At 43.1% G+C, this 15,816-nt stretch overlaps 1 long non-coding RNA gene across 1 annotated transcript in view; it reads left to right on the top strand.

Annotated features, from left to right (window-relative positions):
• The first annotated feature begins 1,751 nt into the window (after positions 1 to 1,751).
• LOC135114451 (uncharacterized) overlaps positions 1,752 to 15,816 on the top strand; it is an 82,346-nt gene continuing 68,281 nt past the window's right edge. Inside the window, exons 1-2 of the long non-coding RNA XR_010275506.1 lie at positions 1,752 to 1,978; positions 12,726 to 12,861. This is a non-coding gene — a long non-coding RNA (uncharacterized LOC135114451). The remainder of the gene's footprint in view (positions 1,979 to 12,725; positions 12,862 to 15,816) is intronic.

Below are 15,816 nucleotides of genomic sequence, written 5' to 3'. Positions count from 1 at the left end.
TTGGTTAAGGTCACGAGGAAGCTTTGTATTTTTTAGAGCAGTACGTAGAGGTAAATGATTGAACACATGACTTTTCTACATTCCTTGGTACTCTCCATCGCTCAGGACCCAGCTCGTCATCTCCTGGCTAGTATATTTCTATGTACAGTTCTTGAAAGAGACTAAACTAGCATATCATCTTCTCATGGCTCCATCACAGTAGGAATCTAAGTTTTATCCGCCATCTGCCATCTGTGAATAATTCAGAATAAGTTCTATCTTTCAGTAAGTTAAAACAGAAGTAGGCAGTACATATTTGATCATATGAAGTCGCACACAGTTGTTATGCATTGAAGATGTGAAATATTTGCGTTAATGTTAATGTTTTTTCTGATCGTATTGGCGGCATTTGAAGGGACCGTGTAACCTCTCCGACTATTTTATTCATTCGTGCTATGTTTGTATATTTTTAGTATGACATTAATGGTAATAGTTTAGATAACCGCGAAAGTTGATGGCTCAAAATTATGTCCTTTTATCTGAGGGGGGAATGGTAAAGAAGAGCTGGATACATCTTGAAGCCTGCTTTCATCACATCTTAGAATCCTGGTGACTGAGAGCTTGCCGTACTTTTCTCTTATAACATTAAATGAGGTGCGCATCTACTTACTACAAGAGATTACATGAGGAAAAAAAATATTAGACCGTATTCTGAAGCATCTTTGTGCAGCACCTCCACTACATTCAGAAACCTCTACTAGTTGAAGCTACACAGGTTTATAAAGGTGTTTTTATGCTTCTGGTGGCAAATTAACAAGATTTCTACATTATCAATAGGAGAAACTTTAATAACCTGGATAGTCATCTCTGTGGCCTTTGAAAGTAATCGTGGTGACAAAGCAAAGCGACATTGTGGACAGTCTTTAGCGAGGATATGTGATTACACTGCACAACCAAATAAACTACATGTAGAAGAACAAGGTGAAAAGTAGGACATGATTATAAGTGGGAGAGGTAGGATCGTGCTGATTGATAAACTGATTTCTATAGAGCTGTTATTCTTTATTTTAATTATCCATCTATTATCATCTTCAACCACTGCATCTTCATAAAATACTCGTACTTCAATTACCCTCACGACATTTAAAGGAACTTGGAATGCTAGAATATTAGTGTTATTATGCTTCCTCTTATAACCCTCAGAAACCCTACATTTGATGAGGCACAAATAGAATCACTCGTGCGGCTCAGTATTTCAGTACAGTAGTAGTAGTCGTGAAGGATGGAAGGAGAACGAGGAAGAGGAAATGAGGAGAGAAAGTTAGCAGGTCACGAGGAGAGTGGAAGGAGGAGGAAGAGGAGGAGGGGGGGAAGGGAATTGGGAAGATCTTTCATTATTGTTTAGCTCTTCACCATAACCTTGTATTCTAGTATAGCCGCATAGTTCAGTATAGCATTACAGTAAAACAAAACAAATATAGTCCAACATTCCAGTTTAATCAAGTTTTCTAGTATGGTTTTACATTATAAAACTTGATAGCAGTTTACTAATTTACGTTCACTTTATAAAATTACTTGCATATCAAGTGTTATTAATCTTTGTATTCATCAAGTCACTCGTTAAAATGCTGTGAGCCGAGCAAAGATGGTACGTTCCTTGCTGCAGAGGGTACAGGCGTGTTATATTTCATCTTCCATCCCCTACGGCACTTTTAATTTTGTATTACAGATTCAACGTTGCTATCTTTACACCTCAGAAAATTCTATTCCACCTTAATTTATTTTTCTTTCTTTCCATTATAAAGTAAATTCGTAACATCCTTAATTTAAGAAGTTGTTGTCAGGAGTCAGTTCGTTACGCCATCTCTCGTGTGTCAGTCATCAGTAATGTGCGGCGAGTAGGAACGCTGGGCTGTGTTTACTGCGCGAAGGCTTTCTTTGTCACCATGCCTCGTGTAAGTGTGCCAAGAGGATCTGCCAGGAAACGAGGTGATTCAAGGTAAGTATAATTTCATCAACGTTCCGAGGTGGTGAAGAAATACTGAGGTGTTGGTGTGGGTGGGTGAGGTACACGTGTGGGTTGCGAGGCGTCGTGACACCTGCGGGTCGGCTCTCAGCGAGGGTGTGTGGTCATAATATTATTACAGCTTATAAATATTATGTGGTACGAGATGTCATGACATTTGTTTATATTTATAGTAAGAAAACCAGTTCTCTACAGTTCTTACCAGCCACGGATGTTGGGAAGGCCACCGTTACACGCGTTAATTGGCTTGTTAGTTGGTCTAATTACTAATTAATTTTCTGATTCAACTGTTTTAGATGTCCGCTTTCGCATTGCTTGTGTGTGTGTGTGTGTGTGTGTGTGTGTGTGTGTGTGTTAATAGCGTGTAATGGCTTAACTACCAAGGGTTAATTGAACCTCGATACTAACAACTCATTTCAAGGACGCCATTGTGACGCAATATATTCCTAAACCGTTGCTAATAATATGTATGATTTATGGAAAGAAAAGTTGTTGTTGTCATCGTTGTTGTTGTCATCGTTGTTGTTGCTGTCGTTGTTGTTGTTGTTGTTGTGATCGTGACTGTTATCATTCTCATTCTTTTTTTTAATTACGTAACTTTTTCATGTAGATGGTTAACGCCGCTGTCGTTTCTTCATTGGGCAGCGCCGTGACATCTGCCACCCAAGGTTTTTTTCCGTATGAGGTTATATTCCGTTTCACTGGCGTGTCTCAGATGACCCGTCATCAAAATAAATATTAGTGGCAAGAAAAAAAAAAGTGAAATGGTATATATGTTTAGTTATTATGCATTTTTAACTGATACATTTTTTTTGAGCTCAAAGTTCAAAGGTGCACTACTAGGAGAGAGAGAGAGAGAGAGAGAGAGAGAGAGAGAGAGAGAGAGAGAGAGAGAGAGAGAGAGAGAGAGATTGTTGACATGTTCTCAAAGTTGAGTATTATATTATATAGAGGATTTACAGTACTGATATTGGTACGTGTATGTTGAAAGCTACATGTAATTTAGGACTATTTTTGATACGACTTTGATGAGTCTTTTCTTTCACTGCAACGAAGATGACTAAAGGCAGTGTGCGTGGCTGGGCCTCGTTACGTAGCGCCCCCCCCCCCCTCTCTCTCTCTCTCTCTCTCTCTCTCTCTCTATCTATCTATCTATCTATCTATCTATCTATCTATCTGGTCCTCACTTCCCTCGCTGTCAGTCAAGCATTTAAGATAATTGGGATCTTACTTGCTCCACGAAGCGTCTCAAGCTTTTTTCATTGTATTCATGCCGTATGAAAACATTTCTGCCTGGTTTCCTTGTGGTTTGTACCTCTCTCAGGGATGCTAAATCTGATTTAGGTTCCAATTTCATGAGTTTTGGAAGGCTTCACTTTGGTTTTCTTACATCAATTTCCCATTTCTTTTTCTGTAGTAGTTCAACGTCAGTGTTCTTCGCTACCCAAATTTTTCAAAGATTATTATTCAGATCTTTGTACATACAAAATAAGCATCGACAAAACAGCGTTGAAGTGCAGGAAACAGTACAGTATACACAGGAATGTATTCAGATTTATACTCATTGAACCTGCTTTAGTTTACGAAACAATGGGTTACGAGTAATGTATTTTGCATGACAATGTGACAAGTAATTCTAGTCAGTCTCTTCAAAGAATACCATTAGCTTATTTTCACAAATCTCTGCGCTCTTACGCAGAGATGATTCGGAATATTTTTCATTTACAATATTGCATTTTCATTCGCCAATACATCCCACTTAGTGCATTTGAGTAGTATTCAACATCCAGTCGCGATGAAATATTTCCGTGTCACAAAAGGCGTGCTGCACTTTCTGTTGTTGTCCTTGTATTTATTGCTAACATAATTAAATGTTTTGTAACAAATATCAAAACACTTGGGATATATTAAAGCCTCTGGAATATCGTGGAACATTTATTGGTGGTCTCCAGGTCCACGGTGCGCATGCGCCGGAAGTTGATAAGGTACATATGGGTGTATTTCCCGTTTATGTTTCGTTCACATATACACGAATCGACACACTGACGCGTCCGTCTATGAATTTCCCCGAAAAATACAATGTTGTCCGTCACGGATAGCAACTCAATAGTGAGCGTGTCAGATCGGTGCATGTACAAACGTAGCATTACAATTATTTTTCTTGTAAGTTTATTGAAAGATTGACAGATTCATTTTAAATATATTACGAGTAAAATCTCGTCTTTATCATGGAGATGGCAGCAGGAAGGCATCTCGCCCGTCATACAGGAGGGGCGGCCTTCATGCTGCTGCCGGTGAAGCGGGTCACGGCGAACTTGTGTTCTAACTGAATGACACCAATAAGTAGGCGGTGGTGATTGATTTTGAAGTGTAGATATTTTCAATAACAGGATGCTCATTTTGGTTCTTATGAGACAGAGTGCGCTGAATAGTGAGTTGCCTTGGATGCCAGTCTGGCTTGCAGAGGGCAGCGTGCTACAGTGGAGTAACAAGCACTTATGATGTGCAAACCAAGCGCGATATGTATTCACACACTTTTCCTGCTGCTGAAATCACAGGTGTAGTGTTATCTGTAGGGGACCGGATCATGACGGAGAGCCACGTCACGTGGAGCGCCTGTGCCTGAATGTCCTGCACTCTTTAAAATACACGAGAACCTATTGCGCCATGTTTCCTGGAACTCGTGCTTGAAGCCACTCAAGCATACATCAAAATGAGGATTTTTGTCCATGTAACGCCCTCTCTCTCTCTCTCTCGCTTTGTAAAGAGAATAATGCACGTCTAGCTTTTGACTTTAGCTATTGACTTTAATATATATATATATATATATATATATATATATATATATATATATATATATATATATATATATATATATATATATATATATATATATATTGTGTGTTATTATTGATTATAACATTTTGAAGGTGCACAAAGGCACCGAGGTCTGAAGTGTGTTGAGTATTACACTTGTTTGAATCATAATGGCTATTCCTTGTAATTATAACCAAGTTGATTACGTGCCTTGAAACGAATTAGATAGGATGGGACAGTAGGGTTTTCCTGTATCAGTGGCGGCTTTTGTTTTAGAGGCTGACAAATTAAGGACTGACGGCTGCCACTGATTCAGGGTTTGGGTGAAGCGTGACGGCTGGTTCAGTATGTGTATGTTGATTGAGGAATTGAATGATGTTTAACACTGAAGACTGTTGTTTAAAGGGCTTGTCTTAGATGAGGTGTTTGAAGGAATGAATTGAGGGAGTGAATCACGATTAAGACTGAAGACTGGAGCCTGAGATGATTGATGGTCGGGTTGAGGGCTGCTCGATGACGGCTGGGGTGGTGGTTCCAGTCAGCGGGTTGGGGTGGGTGGTTGTGGTTGGTGGTGGTGGGCGTGAGACAGAGCTGACAGGGAGGGAACTCTGTCAACGTTATTGTGTAAAGTTGAGGTAAAAACGAATACAGTTCCTGAAAACGTGTTTGTTCCCGTTGACAATGGTATGGCTTCACTAGTGTGCCTCCCATCCCGTTTGTTCCCTTCATGCCCGGAGTCCCTAGCCCTCCTACCTTCATACCCTTCCTCCTTCCTTTCCTCCCCTGTCCCTCCCTCTCCTTCCTTCCCTCCCGTGCCGCCCCCGAGACAATATCGTGACCAGTAGCTCGGTTCGATGCACGCCCGTCATTCCTCGGGGCCACTACCACTGCCACCTCTGTTGCCAGCATTCTCTCTTCTCCCTTTGCCCCCGCCGCCCCCGTGATGCGGCCCGCCCCCTGCTCTGCTCCCTGTTCTACTCCCAGCCTTCACTCCTGCCGGGACGAGGGAAGCGAGGGCGCGGCGTAGATGTCGTAGATGGTGGTGTTTGAAGGGGCAGTAGTCGTGATGGAGTGAGGAGGAGGAGGAGGAGGAGGAGGTGGTGATGGTGGTGGTGGTGGTGGTGGTGAGAGGAAAGAAGTACATATTGGGTGAGTAGCGGGAGGATGGACCGGTGGTGGTGGTGGTGGTGAGAGAAAATGGAGATTGGCCTGCTTCGTGCTGGTTGTATGGAAGCAGAAAGGACGTGGCGAACTTTCCCTTCTACTCCCCATGCAGTGCGCCAAGCTCCCCAGCCCGTCGTCAACACCCCACCCTCACCACCACCACGACCACGACCAGCACCAGCACCACCATCATCCCGCACCGAACCAGCACAGGGCGGGTTGCACCAGAATTGAATAAGGGATGCTGCTGCTGGGGAGGAAGAGAGAGAGAGAGAGAGAGAGAGAGAGAGAGAGAGAGAGAGAGAGAGAGAGAGAGAGAGCACCAGTCTGTAGCTTCCGCCGCCGCCGCTGCTGCTGCTGCTGCTGCTGGTGTTGCTGACTCGACTGAACAACGATGAAGAATGTTGGAACGAATGCCGAAGCGGATTCTCTTGCCATTCACGCCGCCCCTCGTAACGACCCTGGCCACCGTATACATCAGCGCCTCGGGTTTATTCACTGGATCGCCCGAGGAAGAGATTTAGAGCCGCTTGTTGCCGCCGTGTGTAGCTTCCAATGAATAGTACATCGGATCCCAGTGCCTATCTTGCTTGAGAGAGAGAGAGAGAGAGGGAGAGAGAAGGAGGGGGGAGGGAGGGTAGGGTAAGGGTGCCAGTTTCCTCTCTCTCTCTCTCTCTCTCTCTCTCTCTTGTCTCAGTCCATCATTTGTCTTCGTTTGATTTCTTTCGAATACTTCATCAAAATTCTCTCTCTCTCTCTCTCTCTCTCGTCTCGTCTTTCCCCGTCTGTGATTGCTTTCATGTTTTGTTCTTCACTGCTTCACGATCGTATGTACTTCAGGTCTCTTTATTTCTCAGGCTTTTCACTTTCCCCTCTCCCTTTGTGTGTGTGTGTGTGTGTGTGTGTGCCTCCTTCAGTAGTTCCTTATTTCCTCTCCTTCTCCTCTTCCTCTCCCTCTTCGCTTTTACTCAATGTTTTCTCCTAGCAACACTTCCCTACTCATCTGTTCCCTCCTCCTCCTCCTCCTCCTCCTCCTCCTCTTGGTTCATTTGCGACCTTTATCACCTCTTTCCGCATCTCCTTCCCCACCCGTCCTCCTCCTCCTCCTCCTCCTACCACCCGACTCTTACTATTTTGCTTTATCCTGGCGTCTTTGTCCCATTCCAGCGTCTCTTCCTCAGCCGCTTCCCTTCGTGTCCCTTTCCTTCCCCTCCTCATCACCAATTCATCGCTACTTACATTCTCTGCCTGTCCCTCCTTACTTCAGAATTCTACCTCCCTCATTCCTCTTTTTTTTTTTTTTTTCATCACTTGCTTTCACTCAGCGTTCGTCTTCTTACTTCCTCATCTGCATTACTTGTCTTTTCTTCAGTCTTCCTTGACGGTTCTTTTTTTACTTTCTTATACGCTTTTCTTCATCATTTTCCATTGCCAGACTTTTCTTCTTTCTTTTCTTTTCTTTCAAAATTTCAGACGTTTGTTTTTCTTCCTCATGTTTGTCCTAAGTTGTCCTGTCAGCGTCTTCCTTGCTCTGAAATCGTTCTGTTTTTTCTCTGTATTTTTAGTTTTCCAATTCCTCCTCCTTCAGGATCTCAAATCTTATTTAGCACTTCCTTTCGTCTCCCAAGGCATTTTTGTGGCCACAAGCTCTTCGTCACTTTTCATGGAATTCTTTGCTATTTTTTCTTTCACTTATCCAACAGTTTCTTCACCCTGGCCTGCTCTTGTTCCTTTGCTCCTATCTCTCTCTTCTTCCACTTCATTCTTATTGCTCCTTTTCTCTACACTTTCATTTCTCTTCCATCAACGCCCTCTCCTTCCTTCCTTCCCTTCCGCCCCTCCCTAACTGCTCTTTCCCTGTGACCAAACGGGCGCTGCTGCTGTCCTCTTTCCCTCCTCCTCTCCCTTCTCCCCTCTCGTCCCTCGTGACAGCCTGGTGTATGGGGGGAGAAGGCTCGGGCTCTGGTAATTCCGAGGACACATAAAACCTCACCCAATTTTCTGGAGATAGTGAATAGCGCTTCCAAAATTCCAGGCGGATGCAAGGGAAGGTGGCGCAGCTTGGTTTGGCTGGCTGGCGAGGTGGTGGTGGTGGTGGTGGTGGAGGTGATGGGGTGAGGGTTTAAGACAAGTTTTCTAAAATGTGCTGCGTGTGTTTTAAGGCGTCTTGGGTCTAATTATGTCTGATTTGTATATCTGCCTGTTTGTTTTATGTCTGGTGGTTTGTTTTGTCTGTCTGTGGTTGAACGTGAGTGGTCATCATAGGTGTAAACACAAAGCCAAGAAGCGATGTGCTGAAGTGGAGTCGTACTGTCTGTGTCGAGGTCGAGGTGAAGTGCTGAGGTTGTTTTTGAAGGAGTTGGTGGTGATATATTACGTGACCGGAAGCGGAGACTTGTCGCGTTTTTCAGAGATATCGTGGATAAAGGAAGGTTTTGCTTCTTGCAGTAAAGATGTTTGTTTTCATATGAATCTATACGTGTGTACGCATGTATATATGTATGTATGTATGTATGTATCTGTATCTTTCCATTGTCGTATCATCTTGACTCTTCTACCTGTCGATAGGATCTCATACCAAGTCATTCACTCACTCATCCAGTTATTCACTTCTTTTATTCGCTCACCCATACTCACTAAACTCACTCACTCATTCTTTCAATCCCTCCTCTTACTCATCCTCGCTCAGTAACTCATTCACTTCCTCTCACTTTAACTCGCTCATACATCAACTTCCTCCTCCACTCACTCAGACTCATACTTTGAGTCAGTTGTTGAGGTGAGAGCTGCACTAAACTTCTCGCCAGTCTCGTGTTCGGCCTCGCTTCCTTCTCGGCCTCGCATCCTGACTAACTCTGTGCTAATTATGACTTGAGCGCAGCAGCGGCCGCGTTCGACCCAAAGTGGACGCGACGGCAGGTGTGTATCCACGAAATCACGGCAGGACTGAGCGCCACTAAAGCCTATACTGTTCAGGTCCTCTAGGAAATCATGATGTATAGCTGGCAACTCCCATTTCCATTCCTACAGGGGATTGCCGGCGCCAGTGCTAATACCAAATGTAATACACGTTCATCCTATTCATCTCTATGGAAGTGATCACGTTTTTTTTTTTTTTTTTTTGGAGGGGAAGGGAGGATGGAGGGTAAAGCCTTTCTCCTCCCACTCACACACTCTCTTCCCAAAACCTATTGAAAATTTCCGTCTGCTGGGAATTAACGGCGCAAAGTTAGCCGGGTTGTGTTGCATTAAATTACCTTCATAAACGAGGCTCACCTGTGATTGCTGTACGTGTATATACGATACCTAGGTGGTGAGTAGGGCTGGATTGGGGGATGGGGCCGGGGACGCTTTTGTGACTGTCCCGGGCACAGGCTTAAAAATGATGACTTGTTTCATCTGTGATCCGAATTGCAAAAAAGTGCGAGGAAGCTCTTGAAATGAAACGTAATTTGATCACCCTGTCAGACATGAATTAGTGTGTGTGTGTGTGTGTGTGTGTGTGTGTGTTGAAAATATCTAGTCTATTTTAAGAGGAATGCTACAATTAAATATTCTTTATTTAATCCTCTGTAAGTTTGCTATTAATATTCTTTGTGATCTCGTTTTATATTCATTTTTCGTACTTTAACTGATCAGCGCGTCGAGAAAAGAGAGTAATGCCCGACATTCTTACACGTTTTGTGCTCTCGTAAGACTAATTTCAAATGCCACATGTGATAAATCGGGTTCCCTAAGATGTTTTCCGTACGTATTCATAGTGTAGAATCCTTGTTAAACTATCACTAGGATCATAAAAACACACTTAAAAACCTCATTAACCCCATTAACTTTCATTAGAGTCTGCTAAAGCGTAATAGCTAAGACGACAAAACGTTAAAGAAAAAATACGAGCTTTTGAATGATCATGCATCGAAATGAGAGTAAAATACGACTGACTTGGTGGTGGCGGTGATATGTTAGTAGTGATGATGTTGGTGATAGTGCAGAGTGAACTATGAAAGCGATATCTTGTGAACGAGAAGAAAAATGTGGAATACAAATAATTAGAATACGAAGATAAGCGAACTGAGTATTGAGTAATTGCCACAGGAAAAAAAAAAAAAACACACATTAAAAACCAGACGTCATTAAAAGAAAGAACTTTATCGATACCAGAATAAAAAGGGCATGAATGAAGAGTGCGAGACAATAAGCGGAAACTAATGAGAGATAGAGGGTGAATTCAAACGACAAAAAATATGAAAAAAGAGTCGCCAGATAAAAAAAAAGGAAGTGAAAGACAAAGCGAATGCAAAAATGATATGAGCTAATAATCTCTCCCTTTTCTTTCTCTCCCCTCCCCTTGAGGAAAAGACGAATAATGAAGCGTTTATTCAGTAATTTGACGCTAATTTATAAGTTCAAAGCGAGACGAGACGCCCATGTGAGGTTGATTCACTGAGTCAACCATTGCTCCTGTAGAAAAACTGACTGAATGACTGACTGTCTGGCTGACTGACTGACTGACTGACTGACCGACCGACCGACCGACCGACCGCTTGACTGACTGACAGACAAACAAACTGACTTACTGACTATCCGATTGATAGACTGACAGACTGACTAAATTAACTGAGTGACCAACTGACTGACAGATTGACTGATTAAATGACCGATTGACAGAATAACTAACCTAGTGACTAATTGTCTCTTATCAGTTGTCGTGGCCTCGGCTGTCCCCTGCTGATTGGAGCAGAAGGAACGGCGTCATAGCCAATCGTAGAAAAGTTTGAAACGGTTGCTGTCTTGAGGCCGAAGTTATAATAGGAAAATGAGAGAGAGAGAGAGAGAGAGAGAGAGAGAGAGAGAGAGAGAGAGAGAGAGAGAGAGAGAGAGAGAGAGAGAGAGTCTTTTAAGCCTTTTGTTTCATATTTTCATGTCTATACGTGAGTAGATTTTAAACAGTTCATAATTTCAATAGTTTATCACTAGGGGGAATGTAAGGTGTGTGTGTGTGTGTGTGTGTGTGTGTGTGTGTGTGTGTGTGTGTGTCTGAGAGCCGTGAGCACCATAACCCTCCCTCCACGCCCAGAGTGCTGCCTAAAGTGCTGGGGTGGCGCCGTGACCAGCCTGGTGTGAGCGAGGCCCCGCCAGCCCCGCCCAGCAGTGTGGCGGCGCGGCGTGGTGACGGCCGCGGCGGGACTCGGCACACCCGGCAATTGAATTGGTTGGAAAATTTTCTCAGGCTTCAGCGATCCCATGGGAAAGCGTTTATTGCTCTTCCGGGAGCCAGGAACGAAGGATTCCACTATTTTGAAGTTTAATTAATTAGTTAATTATTAGTTTTAATTTCCCTTGTTGGCCTCTGGAGCAGCGTCCGCGGAGTTAGTGAAGCTTTGATGGGAAAACTTGCACGAATGGTTAGTTGCGACGCGTGGCATTGCCTTAGCGGGAAGAGGAAGGTGTCTGGCAGGGCGGGAATCTTGCTGGCGTCTGCAGGGGAAAAGAAAAATCTTGTTTGTTGGTGTAAGTCAATAACAGCACCGCCTCATGCCACCCTTGTCTGCTGGACGGTCGCATCACACTGAGGAACGTACAAAACTCTTCACTCAGGGCCACAATACAGCTCAGGCCACAGGAGGGCTTGATATTATTTGTACTGATGTTTGGTTTATCAATATAAGGACTAGTCTTTTAAAATCATCTTATGTAGCTAAAACTCGTATGGAAAGAAGCGTTTTATACCTTTTAATAGCTGTCTGTTTTTTTGCCTTTTATTTTTGTCCCGAGAAGAGAAGTGGAGTGAGTTAGGCAACACTTCTCCAGACGTACCCTCTTCGTATCCTGAAATCTGACGGCAAGTGAATCGCTTCTGAGAACTTTCATATTTGGTGCTTCGTTTTCATTTAGTCAGTGCGAGGTGTGGATTACAGGCTGACTCCTTTTTCCGGCTCGAGCTGTGCGTCTTTTCTTGGAAGTTTCGTCTAAGAACACAACTCACAATTGCTCTCTCTCTCTCTCTCTCTCTCTCTCTCTCTCTCTCTCTCTCTCTCTCTGCTTGTAATGTCCCCGTAGCGGTCCCCGTAGCGGTAGAAAGTAAAGAACGAGTGTGGAATGAAATAAAAAACTCTTCCCAAGTTACCAGTTCTACTCCGTTCGGCGAATTACTTCGAATTACAAAGCGAGTCGGCCCGGCGCAAAATAGATGTGCTCTTTTTCTTTTCTTTTCTTTCTTTCTTTTTTTCCCAGCGAATATAAGAGAGCGTAATGGTGGCGCGTGTATGGGTGGAGCAGACACATGGTATATGCTGATACTCGCAGCTCAGAAGGTAGAAATTATGGGAATTACTATAGCTTGTGAATTTTATAGTTGGCAAAGTAGAGCGAAGAAAGATATGTTGGTGTTTGTGTGTGGGTGTGGGTGAGAGAGAGAGAGAGAGAGAGAGAGAGAGAGAGAGAGAGAGAGAGAGAGAGAGAGAGAGAGAGAGAGAGAGAGAGAGGCGGCATTTGAGGTATGACAGGCGAATAAACATGAGGCGTAGAGGGGAACGTGAAGGAGTTCTCGAAGGAGGAAGAAGAGGAAGAAGGGTCTGAAGGAGGGGACTCAGGAGAGGTGTTTGGGGTGCATGCCGAGGAGAGGGGTGACTTATGCAAAAGGTATTAATTCTTCTCTCTCTCTCTCTCTCTCTCTCTCTCTCTCTCTCTCTCTCTCTCTCTCTCTCTCTCTCTCTCTCTCTCTCTCTCTCCCTCTTTTCAGCCTTAAAGCGTGTGAAGGAATGTCCAGTAGGAGGAGGAAGAGGAGGAATGTTGCACTAGAATGACAATCGCTTTGTCTCGGCAGTTCAATTTCCAGGAGGGGAAAAAAGTGGCGTCAAGTCCAGTGGTAATTTAAGGTAATTCTTTACTTAGATTCTGTTAAATTTGTAGAGTGTAGATATTTATTTATTTTATTTATTTACTTTTATTTTTTTTGTGTGTGTTTGAGAGAGAGAGAGAGAGGGAGAGAGAGAGAGAGAGAGAGAGAGAGAGAGAGAGAGAGAGAGAGAGAGAGAGAGAGAGAGAGAGAGTTATATTACATAGGTGTAGAAATTTGATATCACGAGAGATAGAGACGGAGGGAGAGGAAGAGAATCAAGTTACTTTAGGGATATAAAAAGTGAACATTATTGCGAGAGATGGAAAAAGAAAGAAACGAGTTAGATTACTTACTAAGAAATGTGGAGTTTTTATTGTATTTCTGAGAGATTCAGAAACAAAGAGAATGACATTGAGATTGGAAATGAGTAATTTGTGAGAGAGAGAGAGAGAGAGAGGAGGGGAGAGAGAGAGAGAGAGAGAGAGAGAGAGAGAAGAGAGAGAGAGAGAGAGAGAGAGAGAGAGAGAGAGAGAGAGAGAGATTTAATTGCTCGAGAGATGTAGAATTTTTATGCCATTGGGAGAGATGGAGACTGGGAGAGAGAGAGAGAGAAAGAAAGACACACTGAAATTGCTTAGGTGTAGAAGTTAGTATTATCACCAGAGAGAGAGAGAGAGAGAGAGAGAGAGAGAGAGAGAGAGAGAGAGAGAGAGAGAGAGAGAGAGAGAGAGAGACCGGGAGAAAAAGAATGCTGCAGTCTTTTCTTCCCCGGAGTTATAAAAGTCTTGAATCAATTATCAAGTAATCCCGAACTTTGAGCTCCATGCAGCCAAGTCGATTGGCTCCTAGTTAGTCCAACCTGATTTTTCTTTTTTCTTTTTTCTTTTTTTTATTTGCTCTAATTGTAAAAGCCTCCGAGGAGTAAAATGTTTCAGGTTTATGATAGAATATTCCGCTGACACCACCACCACCACTACTACTACTACTACTACTACTACTACTACTACTACTACTACTACTACTACTACTACTACTACTACTACTACTACTACTACTACTACTACTACAAAAAGAGCAGTAAAGAAAACCTGCTGTTAATGCCGCTTCTTATGAAAGGATAAGTAAGAAGATGCAGGAGAGGATAAAAAACATTGGTTAGTTTAATTTCAGTTCAAGTCGTAGGAAGAGTATTTGGGTTTACCAGTGAAATGGAAGTAAAATTGACTCTTGCATTGGTTAGGTGAACAGAATAGTGCTGAGAGCAAGTAGTAATGCCGCGGAAGGAGACTAAGTTTCCACCTAACAAGTTCAGAAGTGTAGTAACCATGGAGGCAATGTTAGTAGATAATCAGAGATGTAACATTACGGCAGTGAGTGAGAGATTCAAGCCAGTCTGTTAGAGGAGAGGAGTCGATGTAATGAAAAGATTTCGACTCTACCCAGCTGAATTGAGCCTCTCTATATATGGGTGGGATTTAATGACTGGAAGGAGGGAAAAAAATCAGCGGAGACGACAACAACAACAACAACAACAACAACAACAACAACAACAACAACAACAACAACAACAACAACAACAATAACAACAACAAGAGCAGCAAAAACAGCAACAGCAGCAGGCTGTGATTACCTCCTTGTGTTGTGAGACAAAGGTGAGGTCAGAGCTGAGTTACTGAAAAGTTCACAGCACCCCCTGATCCAGAAGACGGCAGGAGTGAGTGCGGTGTACTATGAGGAATTGGAAACTGACGGTTAAAGGAGAACTGGTGAAAAGAACAGGCTATTCCTCGGTTATCACGATGTGCTGTGAAAGTCCCATGTACTCGCCGTGATTATATGAGAAGCATTTAGACGGAATTCATTACAAGATGGCATCCTCACACTAAGTCGTACCCACGGCGCACTCACGCAGATACCTTTGATTTGCCCTCCACAGGAAATTATATCTAAAGGTTTTATATTTCCACCCTTGCTAATTCGACGCCAGTAATACGAGGTGTTTGGTCAGTTCCTGCGTTCCTTCCGGTGTTGACTTGGTACAAGCTCGTGGCTATTGCAGTATGCAATAGCCACGTAATATGTTGTGGAGAAACTTTCCACACACAGCTTGTAAAAAGGAGAGACGATTTCGTTTCATCACTTTCCATCCTTCACGTTTGCCAGTCCGTCACAGCTTTGCTTTTATTCTTATTCTTTCTGGTTTTCCCTAACCACGAGCCGTTATCCATCCCTGTGGGGGAGGCGTTCTACTCACTCCCTTACGCATTTTGCTCATCTTACTAATGCAGAAGTTCATTAATATCTTCTCATTTTCCCTCAGGTACTGGTAAGCTCAGCAGGCCACGTCTGTCCCTGCTTTATTAGCTTTGTTATTATTTTGGTTCCTTTGAGTGAAGTATATTTGATGGCTAAACTAGACTTGAATTTTTTTTGAGACGCTACGATTTTTCTTTAAACTTTTCATTTAACAAGTTTAATCTCAAATTATTTTGTGAATAAGTACAGAGTTACTAATTAGAATATTACAAGCCTGCCTTTAATATCCTGGTCTTTCTTAACATGCCGGAAGCAGAGTAAGGGGGAGGCTTTTCATGCCCTGACGAAGGAATGAAAATAGGAAGATAAGTGATCAGTGGCCAGATTTGCATGTGACAAGGCAGTGGCCCGCAGTCATGAAAGGGATTCCAGTGAATGGTTAGTAATGGGAATGTCGCTGTGGCAGAACATGTAGAGAAAATTAATGATGGCAGGGCAGAATTGAAGCAAATTGCAGGAAGAGAATAGAAGCATGTATATGTGTACGTATATAACTCCAGAGAACCAGATTCCGGCTCAGATAAGGACAGCATACAAAGGTTTTGAATACAAGCCCTAACAATGAGTACTTCAGCCTGATAAGTATTCCAGTTACTGTGAGAAAGGCTGACTAAACTTAAATGAAGAGCGAAATATTGCTCAAACGAGTTAGGAATGAAACTGAACGATGAGTTTC

This window comes from Scylla paramamosain, chromosome 27 (genome assembly GCF_035594125.1).
Source record: "Scylla paramamosain isolate STU-SP2022 chromosome 27, ASM3559412v1, whole genome shotgun sequence".
Classification (NCBI taxonomy): Eukaryota; Metazoa; Arthropoda; class Malacostraca; order Decapoda; family Portunidae; genus Scylla; species Scylla paramamosain.
The sequence above is the reverse complement of the archived record's forward strand: the minus strand, read 5'-3'. Positions and strand labels throughout refer to the sequence as shown.